The 20164-nt window shown below is 39.0% G+C and overlaps 1 protein-coding gene across 5 annotated transcripts in view; it reads left to right on the top strand.

The window, feature by feature from the left end:
- SUPT3H (SPT3 homolog, SAGA and STAGA complex component) overlaps positions 1 to 19869 on the top strand; it is a 562387-nt gene extending 542518 nt beyond the window's left edge. For 2 of the 5 annotated variants that reach the window (XR_010119263.1, XR_010119259.1), the window contains exon 12: positions 17019 to 19869. The gene's annotated coding sequence lies outside the window, so the exon portion shown is untranslated. Of the gene's footprint in view, positions 1 to 787; positions 857 to 3509; positions 7381 to 17018 lie in introns of those variants that run through there. The other 3 variants (XR_010119262.1, XR_010119261.1, XR_010119260.1) reach the window with 3 other exon arrangements.
- Positions 19870 to 20164: the final 295 nt, after the last annotated feature.

The following is a 20164-nucleotide window of genomic DNA, read 5'->3' as shown; positions in this document are numbered from 1 at the left end:
AAAGAGAATATATTCTGTCATCTGCCCCCCTGGAATTTGGATAGACCCTTTCCAGGCTACATTTAAAATTCTACCATCAACCATGTATACATCTCATAAAATATTTTACAGTTTCCTGTATGCTCTGGCCAAACATTTCATAGTACATAAACACTTCTGCAAATAATCTAAGGGCATCAAGTTGAATATGTCATAGCAATGGCCACTACATAAAGCTAATTCCCCAGCAACATAGTTTCTTATTTTTACCTTCTTATTTGAAACTCAAGATGAAACTTTACATGCTATTGTTGTACAGTGGCAGGGGTGGGAAGAGAGCAGGGAACTCTAGCAGTTTTTGTGGAATTGTGTTCATTAAAGCAAGGGCTTTCTGCAGAGGGCATCTAGCCAAGCTTAAACAACAAAACTTTGCCTGCAGGAATTGGATATAAATGTGATGGTTAAATAAGGGCCAGATGTCGTTAAAAACTCAAATATTAGAAAGTCGTATCTCTTAAAGTAAGTCTCACATGTTGTGAGTCGGACACTGATACCATGGTACCTAAAGAAAGAGACTTGCATTTGTTTTCCAGAGCAAGATAGATAGTAAGTATTCAAGCTGTCATAAGTCATGGAAGTTTTGGCAATTGAAGCGTATTTTAAAGCAGTCAATTCCTGCAAAGTCACAAGAACGCCACATACGTATTTCATTGTTGGGAGCCACTGTAATTATCTGTACAGCACTGTGTTCATGATCCCTTTTCTGCTCATCACCACTTAATATTCACTATTCTCATTTTTTTCAAAGGAGGGTAAAGATAGAAAAAAAAAAGAAGGCAAGGCTCAAGATGATCAAAATATAGTTTACTTATACCAGGTAACACTCTATTTGCTATCAAAAATAATGATATATTGTGTCAGCATTTTAATAAGCTATGACATAATAATTATAGCACACCATGTGCTACCCTGTGTACTAAGCAGTTTGTGTGATTTATCTCATTTAATACTCACAGCCCCACTACCAGATATGCCCTGTTGCCCACAGGCAGGAGAGAGGAAACTGAGGAACAGCAGATTAAATGTCTTATGCAGAATTACCCAAGGTAGAGCTGGCTTTTGTACCCAGCACTTTGACCCAAAGCTCATGCTGTTAACCACTGTTACACATGTGGACTGTACTGGAGTAGAGATTTCTGAGAGCATATTAAAGAGAATTGCTGCCTGACCTTGAACCTAGAAGCACTTCTCAGAACCAGAAAATTTGATTGCAAGAAAATTTTAACTTAACATTCCTTCTCTAATGCCAAGTATTATATATATAATAGAATATCATATCATGTAAAATAGAATATAATTATATAGGCTCATGCCAAGTTTTTAATAATGTCTTAAGCCTTAAGATAAATGTATATAATCAATGAATACACTAAAAGTCCCTATACAAATTATGGGAAAAAATTCCTCAAAGATCCATTTATACAAAGCTGCTCTCCTTTCTGAAGACCAGATTTCCCCAGAAGGCTCTATTTACACAGGCTACTGTTTCACGCTTTCATACAAGGTATTTATCCAAGTTATAAAATAATTCCCATCTTGTTTACATGTGTTTGCAGCGGCAGATACAGAAGTACACATGGCAATGCCCTGAAACTTTAAATAAATGACCCTTTTAAAGGCTTGCTCATTAATTCATTAATTATATAGTAGTCATAGTTTTTCCCAGCCTGACATGTTTGTGTGTGAGGCAGGTCCGGGGGGAAGTGGTGTACGGAGATAAATAGGAAAGTGGAAAAAAAGCTACCATGCACAATTTGAACTACAAAGGATAGTTTTCCATTCGACTCAGTAGTTAGCAGCAGCTTTGTTTTATAGAGAGAGAGAGAGTCAGGTCTCTCTTTGTTGCCCAGGCTGATCTCAAACTCTTGGACTCAAGTGATCCTCCCACCTTGGCCTCCCAAAATGCTGGGATTACAGGCATGAGCCACCGCACCCAGCCAACAGCTTCTTTAATTCAACCCTAGGATTGTTCTGCCTCAGGACAATCCATCTTCTGATTTATGTCCTTTAAGATTCCAAATAACTGCACCAGCCTGTGGCACAACTTTCTTTTCTGAATTTTTTTTGTAAGATGGGATCTCCCTATATCACTGAGGCTGGTCTCCAACTCCTAGGTGCAAGCAGTCCTCCCACCTCAGCCTCCTGATTAGCTGGGACTATAGGCACAAGCCACTGCACCCAGCTATTTCTGAATGGTTTTAAGTGCGTCTTCCAGCTACTTCACTTGGGAAAAGTTAGTTCACCTACCAATGCATTGGCCACTTCTTGTCACCCCTCCCTGACCTAAACATACCAGTGAGTCAAGCAAGCAGACACTAACCAGCAGCAACTACTGCAGCTGATGAGTTGGCTTGCCACACTTCCATAGGTTTGGCCTGTAATGAAACAGTGAGCCCAAATGGCTTTAAACAGTTTGTTACACAGCTACATAAGCAAGATTGGCACAGTGTCAACTTCCCACATTCCTAATCCCACAGGAAGATACCAAGCCAGAGGGGCCAGCCGACAGAAGACATGAGTAACTGGGGGGTTACCATGTCATGGAGAAGCCAACTCTAAACCACAGCCAAGCAGTTTTTTGTTCTGTTTTTTGTTTGTTTGTTTTTGAGACAGAGTTTCACTGTTGTTGCCGAGGCTGGGCAATGGCTCGATCTCGGCTCACTGCAACCTCCGCCTCCTGGGTTCAAGCAATTCTCCTGCCTCAGCCTCCCGAGTAGCTGGGGTTACAGGTGCCTGCCACCACACCCGGCTAATTTTTTGTATTTTTAGTAGAGATGGGGTTTCATTAGGTTGGCCAGGTTGGTCTGGAACTCCTGACCTCAGGCGATCCACCCACCTCAGCCTCCCAAAATGCTGGGATTACAGGCGTGAGCCACCATGCCTGGCCAGCCAAGCAGTTTCATAGCTTGCATTCACATCCCAAAGGGGGTTGAGGTGGAAAGACCTTTGCCTTACCAGAACTAGGGAGGCAGATGCAAAACTACCTGTGGCAGCTCCTCACAAGAGTGGCTGTCTTGCTGTGTTCCTGTGACAATCACAGAGGAAAGTCCCTATGGCCTAGGTAGGGCTGCGTGGCCTATGTGGAGATGAGGTCTCCTGGGAGCCCTTCCACGGCAATGTGTAGAAGGTCAGGTGTTTCTGTTAGCAGTATGCAAAATCAATCTGCCTCTTCTTTCCTAGGTTTTCATGGTGGTCTCCATCCCTAGCTCTTTCGCATAAAGTTTCCTGCCTGTCTCAGCACATAGCACCCTTCGCTTCCTCTGAACTCTAAGCCCTTGTTGTTCTCTCTGCTTCCTATTTAGTGTCCCTGATCATCTGTCCATGTGCCTTTAGACTGCACCAGATTAAGAATTTCTTGAGGGCAAGTCTTGAATTAACACCTCTTTGTCATTCTCACATACGCAGATACTCATAAACGTTTGTGGTTTGGTTGATAGAAAAAAATAATGCTTTTTTTTTTTTTGAAACAGAGTCTCATTCTATTGCCCAGGCTGAAGTGGCTCACGGGAACCTCCGCCTCCCGGGTTCAAGCGATTCTCCTGCCTCAGCCTCCAGAGTAGCTGGGATTACAGGCATGCGCCACCACATCCAGCTGATTTTTGTATTTTTAGTAGAGACAGGGTTTCACCATGTTGGAAAGGCTGGTCTTGAACTCCTCACCTCTAGTAGTCCACCTGCCTCAGCCTCCCAAAGTGCTGGAATTACAGGTGTGAGCCACTGCGCCCAGCCAAAAAAAATGCATTCAAACATGAGCTCAGACTCCTGTTTTAAAAATCTTTGTTTAATCTCATCAATTCTTATTTCACTTATTTGGCTACACAGCTCATGAACTTCAGATGATCACAGCTTTTTTCTTAAAGACAAATACAATGTCTCAGAAAAACCAATTTAAAGCACCGCATGCATCATGTTTCTTGTGGCCTTTGTGAGTAGGTCACTGTGCCATCAGTCTTGTGTGAAGGGGTTAAGGACCTCATAAACAGATGACCTTAATCATATTTGCATTACTTTGCACTACTAAGACCTAAGAACCTTTGAGTTCCATCTGAATCTATACAATCTTGAAAAAGAATTACAAACTAGTAGGACTATTTTTGTATATAGTCCATCTTTGAAAACCTACCAGTTCTCCCACTGGTTCACTGTAAAGACAATGAGCCTTTTAGGATCAAATTTCCCTAAAGGTAATGGAATAACATGTCCACTGAACTTAAAGCAAATATAAAGATCTATTTAGACTAAAAATAACATTTTGTGAACCGGAAGCTACTCCAAAGAGTAGCTTGAAATTAAAATGTCTGTTTTCTTTATAGCCATTCCTTCAGAAATCTTATTTGGCACCTATGAAAATCAAGCAATCAACATGTAGTCTGCAGGCCCCAAACAGTGAGCCTGAGGGGAACCATGGAATTATGGAAAGGGGTTCATGAGCCCACCTAAATTATCTGTAGATTCAATAAAGCATATTTTGCCCATGTAGGTGCTACTCTATTTTATTAATAAATATACACATAAGTCCCATTGTAATTATAAAATTTAAAATCATTTTAAAGTGATACTGAAATCCTGCTAGCTTTTTGACACTACCTTTTTTTTTAAAACTTAATAGATAGCAAAAGCCAAGTTATAGAATGCAGGGATCAGTGAGTTTATGTTAAAAAGTGATTCTCAAGCTCAATAAAAGGTAATCATTGCTTTCTGTACTTTATCATAATTGCCATTGTCTCCTCAGTTCTCCAATGGTGAGTAGATTATGCCTTCTGAAGATTTCAGGCAGCTTTAATGTGGATTTAAGGGCTTTTTTCTTCCTTTGACATAAAGTATCACTGGAACTTTTTTCATATGTCTTATTTTGGGAAAAATTTATGATATTTTTAACATTAGGAAGTTTTGCTTTTCCTGACATTTTATTGCTTTGCCTATTTGAAACATTTCAATCCCAGACAATAAATATTATGTGGTTATTGTTTTCATATGGATAGGCTATTTCCTCCCGCTCTTTGTAACCCCCTTTCCCAGCTAATGATACTAAAAAAGTAAATTCAGCATTCCCAAAGTCACATATAATGAAAATTGAAAGAGGGGCAGGTTTCAGAGACGGGGGTAGTAGTAGTTAAAAATAAAGTGAGGTATGTGGTTTTCTTTCAGTTGGATCTCAAATTTTTCTTGCTCAGTTGAAATGAAGATTATTCTGTAAATCATTTTTATCAGCAGTCATAACCAATTATCACATTAATGGTATATTTGAATATCATTTCAATGGAAGCTAAATGGGTCTCAACGAAGTAGATGGATGTTAGCTGCGCACACCATGAGTACTCAGTGTTTAGAAGCATCCACCATAAAAAGCTGTCCTCATGGCTACCTTCCCTTCTTCAAGTCATACATGAAATATCATGTTACTTTCTCAGACTGGGCCACAGTGGCTCACACCTGTAATCCAGAACTTTAGAAGGCCAAAGTGGGAGGATTGCTTGAGGCGAAGAATTGGAGACCAGCCTGGGCAACAGAGCAAGACCCTGTCTCTACAAAAAATTAAAAAACTAGCCAGGCACAGTGGCACACTCCTGTAGTCCCAGCTAATGGGAAGGCTGAGGCAGGAGAATCACTTGAGCCCAGGAGTTCAAGGCAGCAGTGAGCTGGATCATGCCATTGCACTCCAGCCTGGGCAACACAGCCAGACCCTGTCTCAAAAAAACCTAAATCACTTTCTCTATAAGACCTTCTCTGACCACCCTTTTAAATATTAAATTGAGACCCCAACCCCTGCTTTAGCACATCATATCCCTTTCCTTGCTTTCTTTTTCACTCTAACACTTACTGTCTTCTAAAATACCATTTCATAGATCTGTTTATTTTGTTACTGTGTTCTCCCTCTAGAATGTAGACTTTGCAATTAAGGATCATGGTCTGTTTTGTCTACTGCTATATCCCAGCACTTAGAACAGTGCCTGACACATAATACGTGTTGAGTCAGTATTATATGAATGAATGATTGATCAGTACTTAATTCTGCAAATTCTTGCAACACTATACCCATGTTATTATACTTCTCTGGTTCGTCTCCAGCCTTTAGCTTTTCCTTTTCACTTCTGTCCTGGCTTGTCATCTTCATATCTCAACATTCAGCTTCCGCTTGACTTTCCAAAGACTTCTGAACTTCTTCAACTGTGTTTTTCAACATAACACTTTTAAAAAACATTTTTGCATTTTGATACTTCCTAAATCACAGTGCATCTCCAACAAAATAAGAAATTTGACCACTACAAGCAGAAATTAGTTGTGATGTCATTAGGTTTCAGTAATACTATGTCAAATTTTATTTGATGTATCTTTTTTTCTTTCTGAGATGGGATCTCACTCTGTTACCTAGGCTAGAGTACAGTGGCGTGATCCTAGCTCACCGCAACCTCTGCCTCCTGGGCTCAAATCATCTCCCACCTCAGCCTCCTGAGTAGCTGGGACCACAGGCGCATGCCACCATGCCCGGCTAATATTTTTTTGGTAGAGACAGGGTTTTACCCTGTTGCCCGGGCTGGTCTTGAATTCCTGAGCTCAAGTGATCTGCCCGCCTTGGCTTCCCAAAGCGTTGGGATTACAGGCGTGAGCCACTGCACCTGGCCTATTTTGATATATCTGTTTCACCACTTGCTCAAATTTTCTTTTTACCACAGCTCCAGGTTAGCATTTTTATGAAAAAATCATGTATTATTTATCACTTCATATGTTGCAGAAGTTCTTTAGATAGGGCACATAGAAACAGAATATATTTCCTTTTATTTTTTATTTTTTTTGATACAGGGTCTTGCTCTGTCACCCAGGCTGACGTACATTGGCATGATCACAGCTCCTGGGCTCAAGCAATCCTCCCACCTCAGCCTCCTGAGCAGTTGGGACTACAAAGCACATGCCACCATGCCCAGCATTTTTTTTTTTCTTTTTATAGAGACAGGGTCTCACTATGTTGCTCAGGCTTATCTCAAACTCCTGGATTCAAACTGTCCTCCTGCCTCAGCCTCCCAAAGTACTGCGATTATAGGCGTGAATCACCACTCTTATCTATGTTTCTTTAAAAAAAAAATGCTTAGTCTGATCTAGTTTGCATATAGTTATAAATCCTTTTTATATGTACAGCACAATTTAGTGACTTTTGACAAATGAACAGTTGTGTAATCACCATCACAATAAAAATAAAAGAACCCAAAACAGTTTTCTCATGTTTCTTTGTAACATGATTCCCCCACCTCATCACTAACCCCTGGCAACACTCATTCTGTCTCTATCATTTTTTATATTTTCCAGAATGGCATATTAAATGCAATAATTCCATATCAAGTTGAATTTCAAGATTTTTGTGTGTCTTTTTTACTTAGCATAATGCTTTTGAGATTTATCCATCTTGTTTTGTGTGTTCATTATATGTTATTGCTGAGTAATATTCCATCATATGGATGCACTACAATTTGTTCATCCATTTGCTGTTGAGTGGACATTTGCATTGTTTCCATTTCCTTGCTATTAAAAATAAAATTGCTCTGAACACAAATGGACAGATCTTTGTGTGGACTCGTGTTCATTTGTATTGGGTAAATACCTAGAAGTGGGATTACTGACTCATGGTAAGTGAATATTTATTTTTATAAAAAACTACCAAAATGTTTTCCAATGTAGCTGTACCATATGGCACTCCCACCAGAAATATGAGATTTCTAGTTTCTCCACATCTTCACTAGCTTTTGGTATGATCCAGCATTTGGTGTATTGCTTATTTATTTTGCTTTAATTTTAGCCATTCCAGTAGGTGCATAGTGATATCTCATTGTGGCTTTACCTGCATTTCCCTGATGACCAATGATATTAAGCACTTCCCATGTGTTCATTTGCCATCTGTATTTTTTCTTTGTTGAAGTGTTTATTCACATCTTTTGCCCCTTAAAAACATGGTTTGTCTCATAACAACGTAAGAGTTATGTCTTTTAGATACAGATTATCAGAAATGTGCTTTTCAAAACTCTCAAGTCTGGAGCTTGTTCTTTCCTAAAGTGCCCTTGGAAAAGCCGATATTTTTAATTTTGAATAAGTCAAATTTATCAATTTTTATTCTTTTATGGCTTATACTGTATGTCTTATGTAAGAAACCTTCATCTAACCCAAGCTCACAAAGGCTTTCTCCTGTGTTTTTAGATATTTAAGTTTTGAACTTTTACTTTTAGGTTTTCTATTTATTTTGACTTTGTATATGGTATTAACACAAGATAAGAGTTGAGGTTCTATTTTTTTGTTTTTTGCATATGGATGTCAGACAGTTTCAATACCACTTGTTGAGAAGACTATCCTTTCTGCATTGAATTACCTTGGCACCCTTGTCTAAAATTAATTGACCATATAAATATTGCTCTGCTTTGCATCCTGTTTTGTTCCATTGGTCTATTTGTTTATCCTGATACTAATGCCTGGTTGTCTTGATTACTATGACTTTTATACTAAGTCATGAAATCAGGTCTTATGAGTTTCTCAGCTCTTCTTTTTCAAAATTGCTTTGCATATTTTAGGTTCTTTGCTTTTTCATATTTCTACAAAACACTTTCTGAAATTTTGACTGGGATTGCTTACAATGTATAGCTTAATTTGGAAAGAACTGACACCTTAGCAACATTAAGCCTTCTGTTTAATGAACATGATATAGCTCTCCATTTATAAAGGTCTTTTTAAATTTTTCTCATCAATGTTTTATAGCTTTCAGAATATAAACCTAGTACATATTTTGTTAGGTTCATGCATGCATATTTCATGGCTGATGTTATAAGAAATATTTAAATTGTTTTCATTTTCCAATTATTCATTATTCATTTTATTTCATAGAAAAATAAAATTGATTTTGTATATTAACCTTTTATGCTAAAACCTTGCTGAACTTACTAGCTCTAATAGATTGCTGAGGTGGTGGGGGCAGTTATAGTTTCTTTGGGATTTTCTACATAGATGATCATTTTGTTTGCAAATACAACTTTTTTTCTTTCTAATCTGTATGGTTTTTATTTCTTCTTCATGTCTTATTGCAGTGACTAGGATCTCCAGTACACTACTGAATAGGAGTGGTAAAAATGGACATCCTTTCCTTTTCCCTATTTTATGGGGAAAGCATTCAGCCTTTACCCCATTAAATTAGCTAAGATTTTCTTAGATGCTTTTTATCACATTAAGGAAGTTCCCTTTTATTCCTTTTTTGTTGAGTGTTTTTATGGATGTTGAATTTTATGAAATGGATTTCTGCATCCTTGAGGACAATGAGTTTTTTTTTTCCCCAGTGATAAATTATGTTGATTGATTTTTGCTTGTTGAACTAATCTTCCATTACTGGGATAAATGCAATTCGGCCATGATGTATTAACCTCTGTGTGTGTGGGCATGTGTGTGTGTGTGTGTGTGTGTGTGTAAATATGTATGTGTGTATTTATATATATTTGTGTGTTTGTGTTTTTAAAGAGACAGGGTCTCACTCTGTTGTCCAGGCTGGAGTGCAGTGGCATGATCATAGCTCACTGCAACCTGGAACTCCTGGGCTCAAGCCATCTTCTCGCCTCAGCCTCCCAAACAGCTAGAAGTATAAGCACACATCACCATGCCTGGCATTTTTTTTTAATGTTTTATTTTGTAGTGACAGGGTCTTGCTTGTTTCCCAGGCTGGTCTCGATCTCCTGGCCTCAAGTGATCCTCCCACCTTGGCCTCCCAAAGTACTGGGATTATAGGCCTGAACTACTGTGCCTGGCAACATTTTGATGGATCTGATTTGCTAACATTTTGCTAGGTATTTTTGTATCTGTACTCATGAAAAGTATTGATCTGGAGTTTTTGTAACGTCTCATTTCTGGTTTTTATATCAGGTGATGCTAGGCTCATAAAATGAGTTTGGGCCTGCTGCTTCCTTTTCTGCGTTCTGGAAGAGTTTCTGTAGAATTAGTGTTTGTTGTTGTTGTTGTTGTTAAAATTCAGTAGAATTCACCAGGGAAGCTATCAGGGTCTGAAGTGTTTTTTTGTAGGAAAGCTTTTAGCTATGAATAATATTAGATATAAGGCTATTTCTTAGATAGATATAAGGTTATCTATTAGATATAAGGTTATCTATTAGATATACGGTTATCTATTTCTTCTTGAGAGAGTTTTGGTAGTTTGTCTGTTATTTGTCCCTTATCTAAGTTAACAAAAGTTTTGGCATAAAGTTGTTCATTAAATTATCTTATAATCCTTTAAATGTCTGTAGGATCTGTAGTGACACTCCTGTTTTTAATTCCTAAGATTGGCAATTTGTTTATTCTTCCTTTTCAGTTTCCCTCTAAACACTACTTTAATGTGTTTTGTTTTCATTTTCACCCAATTCAGAACATTTTCTAATTTCCTTTCTGATTTTCTCTTTGACTCATGGCTTATTTAGAAATGTGTTGATTAGTTTCCAAATGTTTGAGAATGTCCTAGATATCTTCCTGTTACTAAATTTTAGTTTGAGACATACTATGTATGATTTCAGTTCCTTTAGGTTTTCTAAGGTTTGCTTATGGCCCAGAATATGTGCATATGCACTTGAAAACGTGTGTATTGTGCTCTTTGACGTAGTACTCTATAAATATTAGGTCAAGTTGGTTGATAGGTTGGTGCAAAAGTAATCGCGGTTTTTGCCTTTGAAATAGTAATGGCAAAAACCATGATTACTTTTGCATCAACCTAACAGTGTTATTCAGTTCTTCTATACACTTACTGATTTTCTACTTTTTACAATCAATTACTGAGAAAGGAGGGTTAACGTCTTCAATTAATATTATAGACTTGTCTGTTTCTCCTTTGAGTTTTATTAGGTTTTGCTTAGTATATTTTGAAGTTCTGTTCTCAGTTACATACACACATTTAGGAATGGCATGTCTTCTTGATTAATTGTCCCCTTTAGCATTCTGTAATTTTCCTCTTTATCCCTGACAGTATGTCATGTTCTGAAGTGTACTTGGTCTGATATTAATAAATCTACTTCATCTTTCTTCAGTACTTATACATATTTTTTCATCTTTTACTTTTATTTAAAGTATCTTTTTCATTGATAGCCTATAGTTAGGTGTTGCTTTTTAACCCACTTTACAATCTCTGCCTTTTAATCCCACTCTGTAGACTATATCTAATGTAATGCTTGATATGGTTACATTTAAATCTACAATCTTACCCTCATCATAACTCCTTAACATGCTAACTTGTATTTCTTGGTTTTAACTTATTTTTGTCATTTTAACTCTTTAACTTGTTCTTTACCACCCTTTTTATTATTTTTAAAATATTCATTCATTGCAAACAAAAAACTCGGAAGACTCAGAAAAGCACAAAGAATGCAATTAGAATTAGCCATAGTCCTTTAACGTTGAGACTACACGTGACTGACATTTTAATACACACATGCATACACACGCACACACACAATATGTTCATAAAGTACATACTTCTTTGTAGCCTATAGTAACACTTTCTCCTGACTTTTTTTTAAGACTGCAGAGTATTTCTGTTATGAAAAAAATTTGAGGCCAGGCGTGGTGGCTCACAACTATAATCCCAGCACTTTGGGAGGCCAAGGCAGGTGGATCACTTGAGGCCAAGAGTTTGAAACCAGCCTGGCCAACATGGCTAAACCCCATCTCTACTAAAAATACAAAAATTATCCAGGCGTGGTGGCGCACACTTGTAATCCCAGCTATTCAGGAGGCTGAGGCAGGAGAATTGCTTGAACCTGGGAGGCAGAGGTTGCAGTGACCTGAGGTCACACCACTGCACTCCAGCCTGGGCAACAAAATGAGACTCTGTCTAAAAAAAAAACAAAAAAAAAAAAAAACAGTAAAAATAAAATTTTGAGACTATAATACTGCTGCCACCCCCAAACTGGGAAGATGCCAAGAAACCAAAGAACGATTCGGACAAGTCCGGCTTGGTGGCAGATGAGTTTATTAAGACTTACAGACGGGGAACTCCTGGGCAGCAGCAGAACAACTCTAGAGATCCATGCTGCCTCCCATCTCTAAGGCTGCTTTTAAGCTAATTTCCTGGCTCTTTGCCTACCGTGTGTGTGATGGGACTGTTTTCCTTGGTATGTTCCCAGATACTCTCTGGGAAGTTTGGATTCTCAGGGACACCTGCTCCTCTGCTGGGCACCCTGGACTTGGATCACTGCCTGGCCTTTAGGGTTCAAGCAGTGAACATATACCCTTAAATAACCTGGTGGGAGACCTGTCACACTACATTTCTTCATACTGTGATGGCTGGTTCGTTTTCAATTGTATCCTATTTTTGGATATTTCTCTTTTCCTAAAGTTTTGCCATTATTATAAAATGTGCATTATTTTTCACACATCAGACTTATTTCCTTCTCTTTTGGCCTCTGTCATTTTGGTTGTCAGCCTCGTTGTTGCCCCTGTGAAGGTAATGTGCCTGCTTTTCTCTGGCTGCTTTTGAGGTTTTTTTCCTTTTATTCTTTAACAGTTGTAGTATGACATGCCTACATGTAGTTTTCTTTGTTTTTCTCTTTCTTGGAATTTGTAGAACTACTTGAATCTGTGGCTGGATATTTTTCATCGATTTTTTTAATCCTATGCACTTTTCTTCAAATATTTCTTTATGTCTTCTAGGATTTCAATTAGATGTATGTCAGACTTATTTTTTTAACCATACATTGTATGTCTTCTGTACCCTTTTCTGTATTTATTTCCTTTTCTCTCTGCTTCAATGTGAATATTTTCTACTGACCTAGCTTGTATTTATTGAACTTTCCTTCTAAAATTCTATTAAGCTCATCTACTGAATTCTTAATTTTTTTTAATTATACCATCACCATTTGATTCTTTTTTGAAAAAATAAAATTCCAGTTCCAGTCCCTTCTTTATTACCTCAATATTTGGGTTGCTTGGGGATGTTTCTGTTGTCTGGTTTTTTTTCCCTCTTGGTTTTCAGTGCCTCCTGCTTTGCCTATGAGTTCCTTACTGAATGCCAGACATCATATATGCAAAAAATATAGATGCTCTGGGCTGGGCACGCTGGCGCACCCCTGTAATCTCACCACTTTGGGAGGCCAAGGTAGGGGGGAGGATCCCTTGAGCCCAGGAGTTCAAGACCACCCTGGGCAACAAAGCAAGACCCCGTCTCTACAAAAATAAAAATTAACTGGGCATGGTGGCATGTGCCTGTAGTAGTCCCAGCCACTCAGAAGGCTGAGGCAGGAGGATCCCTTAAGCTCAGGAATTTGAGGCTGCAGTGAGTTATGATTGTGCCACTGCACTCCAGCCTGGATGACAGATCAAGACCCTGTCTTAAAGCTCTGGATGGTTATTTTTTCTAGAGAGGATATAATTTTCTGGCAGGCAGATGGGGTACAGTTGGATCAAGGTTGATCTATTTCTGCTTTGCCTTTATTCCTAGAAAATATCCCTAGGGTCTCAGCTGAGAGCCTGTGGTGTTTACCAGACCCCTTCAACCCTGGTGAGCTCTGAAATCTAACCCCTAACCTGACAAGATTGATGGAATTTTTGCTCACCTTTTTAGCCTTCCATCTGCTGCTCTCACCCCCTACCCCACCACATGTACAGCTTTGGAGAAGGGGAAATTGCATGCAGAATTATAGACTTATTTCTCTGTAGTTTCCTCTGGTCAGGGAATCATGGTTCCTCAACTGCCTTGACAGCCCCAAACTCTAACCTCTGCTTCCCCAGCCCAGTGATACTGCCATAATTCCCAGACTGTTTGGCCTCACTTCCTCTCACAGTTAATTGGCAAATTTCATGAGAAAAAAAAAGAGAACCTGACTTTTCTCCAGTATCTTATTCTCTCAAGTCCTGGCCACACTGGTTTTTTTCTGATGCTTCAAATAATTTGTACCCCAACCCCAAGATGTCCATATTCCAAATCTCAGAACCTGTGAATATGTTACATCACATAGCAAAAGGGAAATAAGGTTGCAGATGGCATGAAGGTTGCTAATCAAAGGAAGTTAAGATGGAGAGGTTATCCTAGATTATCCACATGGGTCCAGTCTAATCACATGAGCTCTCAAAAGCAGAAAAATGTGTAAGAGAGATGCAACATGAAAATGACTTGATGTTCTAGCTTTGAAGACAGTGTAAAGGAGCCATGAGCCAAGGAATATGGTGGCCTCCTAGATGGCCCCAGCTTACAGACCACTCAAAAATGGAGACCTTGGTACTGAAGAAACAGAAACTGAGTTCTCCCAACAATCTGAATGAACAGGAAACAGATTCTTCCCTATAGCCTCCAGAAAAAAACATAGCCTGACAACACTGATTTTAGTCTAATGAGACTTATACTGGACTTCTGGCCTACAGAACTGTAAGATAATAAATTTGTGGTATTTATGCTACTAAATTTGTAGTAATTTGTTATGGCATCATAGAAAACTATTACACAACTGCATTTGTATTTTTTTTCCAGCTTCTGTAGTTGCTTGCAGTTTGAAAATCAGTCTCTCATACCTTGAGGCATCAGTCAGGGTTTAGTCACAGAATCAGAACCACTGTGTACTATGGGATGAGGATTACAGGAATCAGACCGTATACAGTTGTGAGAAGAACTGGGAAAGTGAAAGCATAGGAAGGAAGTTGGAGGATCAGAGAAAAAAAAAAAAGACCAACCCATCAATGTGAGAAACAAAGAACAACCAGGTGCCAAAAGTGGCTGCAAAGTGATGGCTCATGAGAAGGTGTGTAGGAAGCCATGCTTCTGTATAACTGCCACCTTGGCAGGCCCACCACCGAGTGTCTGGCATAAGCTGGGAGCCACTGTTGGTCAACAGGCTCTTCAGTCAGAACTGAATGTAGAGTGGAAGAAAGTGAAGACAAGCTAGAACCTGTCAGCATTTCTGTGCCTTCTCTGTACCTGCAAGACCTTCAAAGATCAATAGCTCCTTCATTTCCACCTTCCACATCTGCATACATTTCCCTTTTGGCCAACTCTAACTCAGAACCCTGTAGGGAAGGGGACTATGGGAAAGTAGTTTAAGTTTCACCAAGTTGGCACACTACCAATGACTGCAGCCTATCCACCCTTTGTCTACTTGGTACCCATTCATACATCTTTTAACCATGTTTAACCTCCAAATGAAATCAACAGCAAAATGCTTCCACCTAACAGGATGCATGCTAACCCTATCCTCCAAAAGGATATAAATACCTTTATGGTCATCTTCCCAGTAACCCATAACCCCTCTAATCTTGAGCATCATACAAATATCACTTGAGAGGCATTACAGAATACCTGACCACACTCCTCAAAACTGTCAAGGAAAGCCTGAGAAATTATCATAGCCAAGAGGAGCCTAAGGGGACATGATATAAATGTAATGTGGCATCCTGGATGCAATTCTGGAGCAGAAACGGGACAATGGATAAAAACTAAGGAAATCCGAATCAAGTATGGGCTTTAGGTAATAACATACCAATATTTGTTCATTAATTGTGACAAATGTATCATAATGTAAATTACTAATAATAGAGGAAAGAAGGTGTTGGGTATATGGGAACTTTGTGCTCTCTTCACAATTCGGTAAATGTAAAACTGTTTTTTTTTTTTTTTAAGATGGAGTCCCACTCTGTCACCCAGGCTGGAGTGCAGTGGCACGATCTCAGCTCACTGCAGCCTCCGCCTCCCAGGTTCAAGTGATTCTCCTGCCTCAGCCTCCCAAGTAGCTGGGACTACAGGCACGTGCCACCAGGCCTGGCTAATTTTTGTATTTTTAGTGGAGACAGGGTTTCACCATGTTGGCCAGGATGGTCTCAATCTCCTGACCTCATGATCCACCTGCCTCGGCCTCCCAAAGTGCTGGGATTGCAGGCATGAGCCACCATGCCCCGCCAAAAGTGTATTTTTTTTTTAGTAAAAGGCTATTAAGTCCTATATGACACATCCATGTTGGGGTGATATTTGTTCCCCTTTTCTCTGAGTCACACTCCCTCTTTAATATCTTGTAACCTAAATATTAATACATCTTCTATTTAGATAGGGAATGGAAGTGGGGGAGTAAAGAAAATTAATACCAAAAAAATGCTGTATTCATATTAAAGAAAGAAAGAAAGACTTATAACCACTACTGTCATCATTTCTGTAACTGGTCCAATGGTCCTTGCTAGTATTTATAACTTCCATCTTCTGTTAGCCAGTCCATATCGCCTTTGCCCTTAGTAAACAACTCAGCCGATGTGCTTCCTTGCCTCATGGGGTGATCCTGCCTATTTCTGTTTCAGTTATCTTTTGCTGTGTAACAAACCACCCCAAACCTTAGTGGCTTTAAGGCAACATGATTTTTTTATTTCTCATGATTCTGGAGTCAGGCATTTAGATGGTATTTAGCTCTTGTCCAGAGCTGCTGAAGGACAGAAGTACACTCAGTTTGGACCCATAGGCCCAGTCTTGGCTTCTGGAAAAAACTACACCAACAATACATTTGGCCCCTTCACCACGAGGTTTGTTTCCTCTGTGGATCTGGCACTAAGAAATTATATCTATTCATAACTCTTGCCTGATGAGTAACTTGGATCCCAAATTCTCCCTGCCCTTAATGGTTGTGTGGTGTTTAAGAAATTGCTTTAACTTTGGGGTCTTGGATTCCTCATCTATTAAGTCGGAGCATTGAAGTTCTACTAGATGACTTTAAGACATATTTTTTACTCTTGAAATGTGTTATTTAAGAGGGGTATTTATGGAGTGTGGATTATGGAAAAACCAGCATAGGTGGGAGTCAAAACTTTAAGAATTTATTTCAGCCTAAAATGCCTATTTTTGAAGGGAACCTAATCAAAACTTTTTAAAAATAGTTTTTAATTATAGGTTTGAAACTTTGTGTTATTTGTAATACCTTTTAGAAGCCTGAAAATAACATTTCTCTCTGTACCAACTTTGTGCTTTTCCATTTGGTAAACACTGATTTTATTTCTCTCTGTCCCTGTAGGAGTAAACCAAGCCAATTCAGCACTTCCTGTTTACTTCCTTGTCATATGTATCATAGATGGTGACAGACCTGCTCTCAAAACAAGCTTCCTTCGTTTAATTCTGCATTTTCTGCTTAGGCAACCACCCTATCAATATACTTGAACAATGAAACAATTTGGCTACTGAAGCACTGTCTCTGAATTCCTCCTTCAACTTGTCAGTGGAAAGGAAAGTCCCTTGGTGGAATGGTAGGAATAGTTTTAAGTGGGGTATCACACAGTGCCTTACAGTGGAGAATATCAAAGCATTTTCAGCTCTTAATCTTGGTGTGCATGACATGGGTGAACACAAGGCCAGTAAACAACTTGATTTCCTTAGGAGATTCTCAGTGCTCTTATCTGTTTTTTAAGTAAGAAGATTGAGTTTCATGTATATTGAGTGACTAAAGTGTAAGCTTAGAAATATTTTATGTTTCCATCATAGTTTATTCTGTTCAGCATAAATCATCAGAGCCAACCATAACTTAACCATTTACTAGAGCTTTTTCAGAGTCAGTTGTATTACAAGCATGTCAGACACACCTTCCTACAAGTCCCTCAAGGTCAATAGTTTAGAAATTCTGCATTTTCCTTCCCTTCCCCACTCAACACTTATGGAAATATATGCTAATTGGAACAGAAGCTGCCTACCAAACTAACAGGGTTAGACCACTCTTAACACAAGATTAATGAGAAAGAAGTTTAAGGAAAAAATAACATTTCTCAAGCAGTAAGAAAGTGCATGCCAAGTAAAAGCCAACAGTCTGCATCAGGCGGATACCAAACTGCTTTCCCTTGACTTGACTTAAAGGAGTTAAAGACAGGGAATCCTGTATGTCCAGCCTTGCTCTAGTCACTGTTGCCAGCCTTTTGGCTCAGTGTGGCTGGCTCCTCACCTTCCTTGGGACCTCAGCTCAGCAGCCACCATTGTGGAAAACAAGACCACAGACTCAAGGGTTAGAATGAGACTCTATACACTGTTTACTAAGGTGACATGCCAGAAGGAATGATGAGGCACAGACATACTGCATGTGGCCCACTGCATTCATGACAGGCCTTTGTAGGTGTGTGATTTATATTCATAAAAGGGGGTTCGGAGACAACGGATGTTTACAGTCACTGATATTGGCAAGAAATTAAGTTTGTGAATCACTGCGCTGTTGATGAATGACTGAACTGTGAGTTAGCAGACATCAAGAGCTGTTAGTTACGAGTGATACTAACGTTCTTTTGAAATAGGTTTAGACAACAGTATTTGCTTAGAAGGAGAAAAGCCTAAAGATCTTATCAATTTGCAGAAACTGTAATTGGCATACTACATGATATATTTACATTATTTGGCAAGGGCCAGTGGGGGCAGGGGGCGATTTCTCTTAGAATTCCAACCCTTTCAGGATCCAAAGGCAGCCTTCACCTGTGGCACATGCTTAGCTCTTTATAAGCACCCTAAATTTTTCCAAATAAATTTTACACATTTAAAAAGTGATGATCTTTCACACCTAGTACCCAGATCTTAGTTTCTAAATATCATTCCCCACTGGTATTCAGGGTTCCTTGGAGAAATGCCTGATCCCAGAACCAGGGCAGGGAAAGATGCCTGGAAAAATGAGCCTTGAATATTTTATTGCATAAGAAAATAAGGAACCGGTCAAAGAACCATGGGGAGATGTCAAAAATGGAGCTGGAAGAGGCTCTTACTGGCCAAATCTGGGACAATTTGAGCATCAAAATAAATGATAGTACTAGTTTGTCACCCATAGAATAAAATTCATGAGTCCATGCAGTATAAATAAGTAAACAGAGGAGAAAGTGAAAGGTCTTCTTTGCAGAAGAATGCCAACTAATAAATATAGAAAGAATAGTGGCATTAAGATCATCCATGGTAGAGGAAGACTGATAAGAAGTGGTTTATGTAGTCTCAAATTTTCTCTCCACAAATTACTGATTAATTGAAAAGGAAAAAATAGTAAAAAAGAAATCTGATGTTCTTTAAATTATTTATTTATTGTAAGTATTGTTGATTAAAATGTTATGTTTGTGTTCAAAAATGGGTAAGTACTCTTGCTTAAATTTTGTGTTTCTGCAGGCTATGCCACTAAATAAGAAATGCAAACAGGGAGAAATTCATTTATAATAGTTGAAAGAAAATCTCCAGTGATGGCAAATCCTTTGATAAAATATATTTTTGTCAAATGCCTAAGACAGCTCCTTTTGTTCAGCCTCAATCTGGAAATTGTTCTTCCCTCCAAAAGCCAGAACAGGCTGACACTGTAGCACATCAGACGCATATGGGAGCTCTCTGCTCCAAGCACTGCAATTTAAGGGAGATGGGATGCTACAGCATCATGTGGGCAAAGAGGCGGCCATTCTAGGATGGCACTGGAACTCCATCTGTCCCTTCTCCAGTGAGGACCCTGGCCATCTTTATTTCTCCCTTTTGTTGTCTATATAAAACCAGAAACACTGTTTTCAGTTCCTGTGATGGTTAGGTATCTAAAGCAGGCAGGACACCAATGTCCAGACATGGCAGACTGGGTAAACAGGACTCATAGATAATGCTGGCTCAGCTGGGCGCCCAGCCACCTGGTTATGTGATGAACTGCACTAGCTTTCCAGGGAGACCGGACAGGCACCTCGAAGACTACATTCAGACGCTAAAATGCACACCCACAGAACAGCCATCTCAGACTTCTAATCTTACTTTATGACCAAACTGTAATTACATTACACCAATTACTTGAATATTACATTTTTATTACTGTTATGTCATTATGTCTACTAGGAAAAAAATATGCCTACTTTAACCAATAAAATTCTTAATGACTCATTTAAGCTGTGTCTACATGAAACCCCTGACTTAAACATTTTGGTCAAAATAATTTTTAGGGCCTGGGAGTAAAAGAGAGTTAATCTCCATCTATGTGATTACCCCCAAAGCAAGAAAACTTCCAGTCGTAGATGTACGGCTAGAAGTTAAAAAGTTCCAGCCAAGGCTAATCAGAAAGTCACGATGACTATATTTAAGAGCTATATTTATACAGCCGTCAATTCTTTATCATCTGGTGATCAGTTACAACTATTAATAAAAAAGGAGAGCTGGGAACTCAGGAAACATCCATTGTAGCCG

Source organism: Symphalangus syndactylus, chromosome 23 (genome assembly GCF_028878055.3).
Source record: "Symphalangus syndactylus isolate Jambi chromosome 23, NHGRI_mSymSyn1-v2.1_pri, whole genome shotgun sequence".
Taxonomy (NCBI): domain Eukaryota; kingdom Metazoa; phylum Chordata; class Mammalia; order Primates; family Hylobatidae; genus Symphalangus; species Symphalangus syndactylus.
This window is presented reverse-complemented; position numbering and strand designations above follow the sequence as displayed.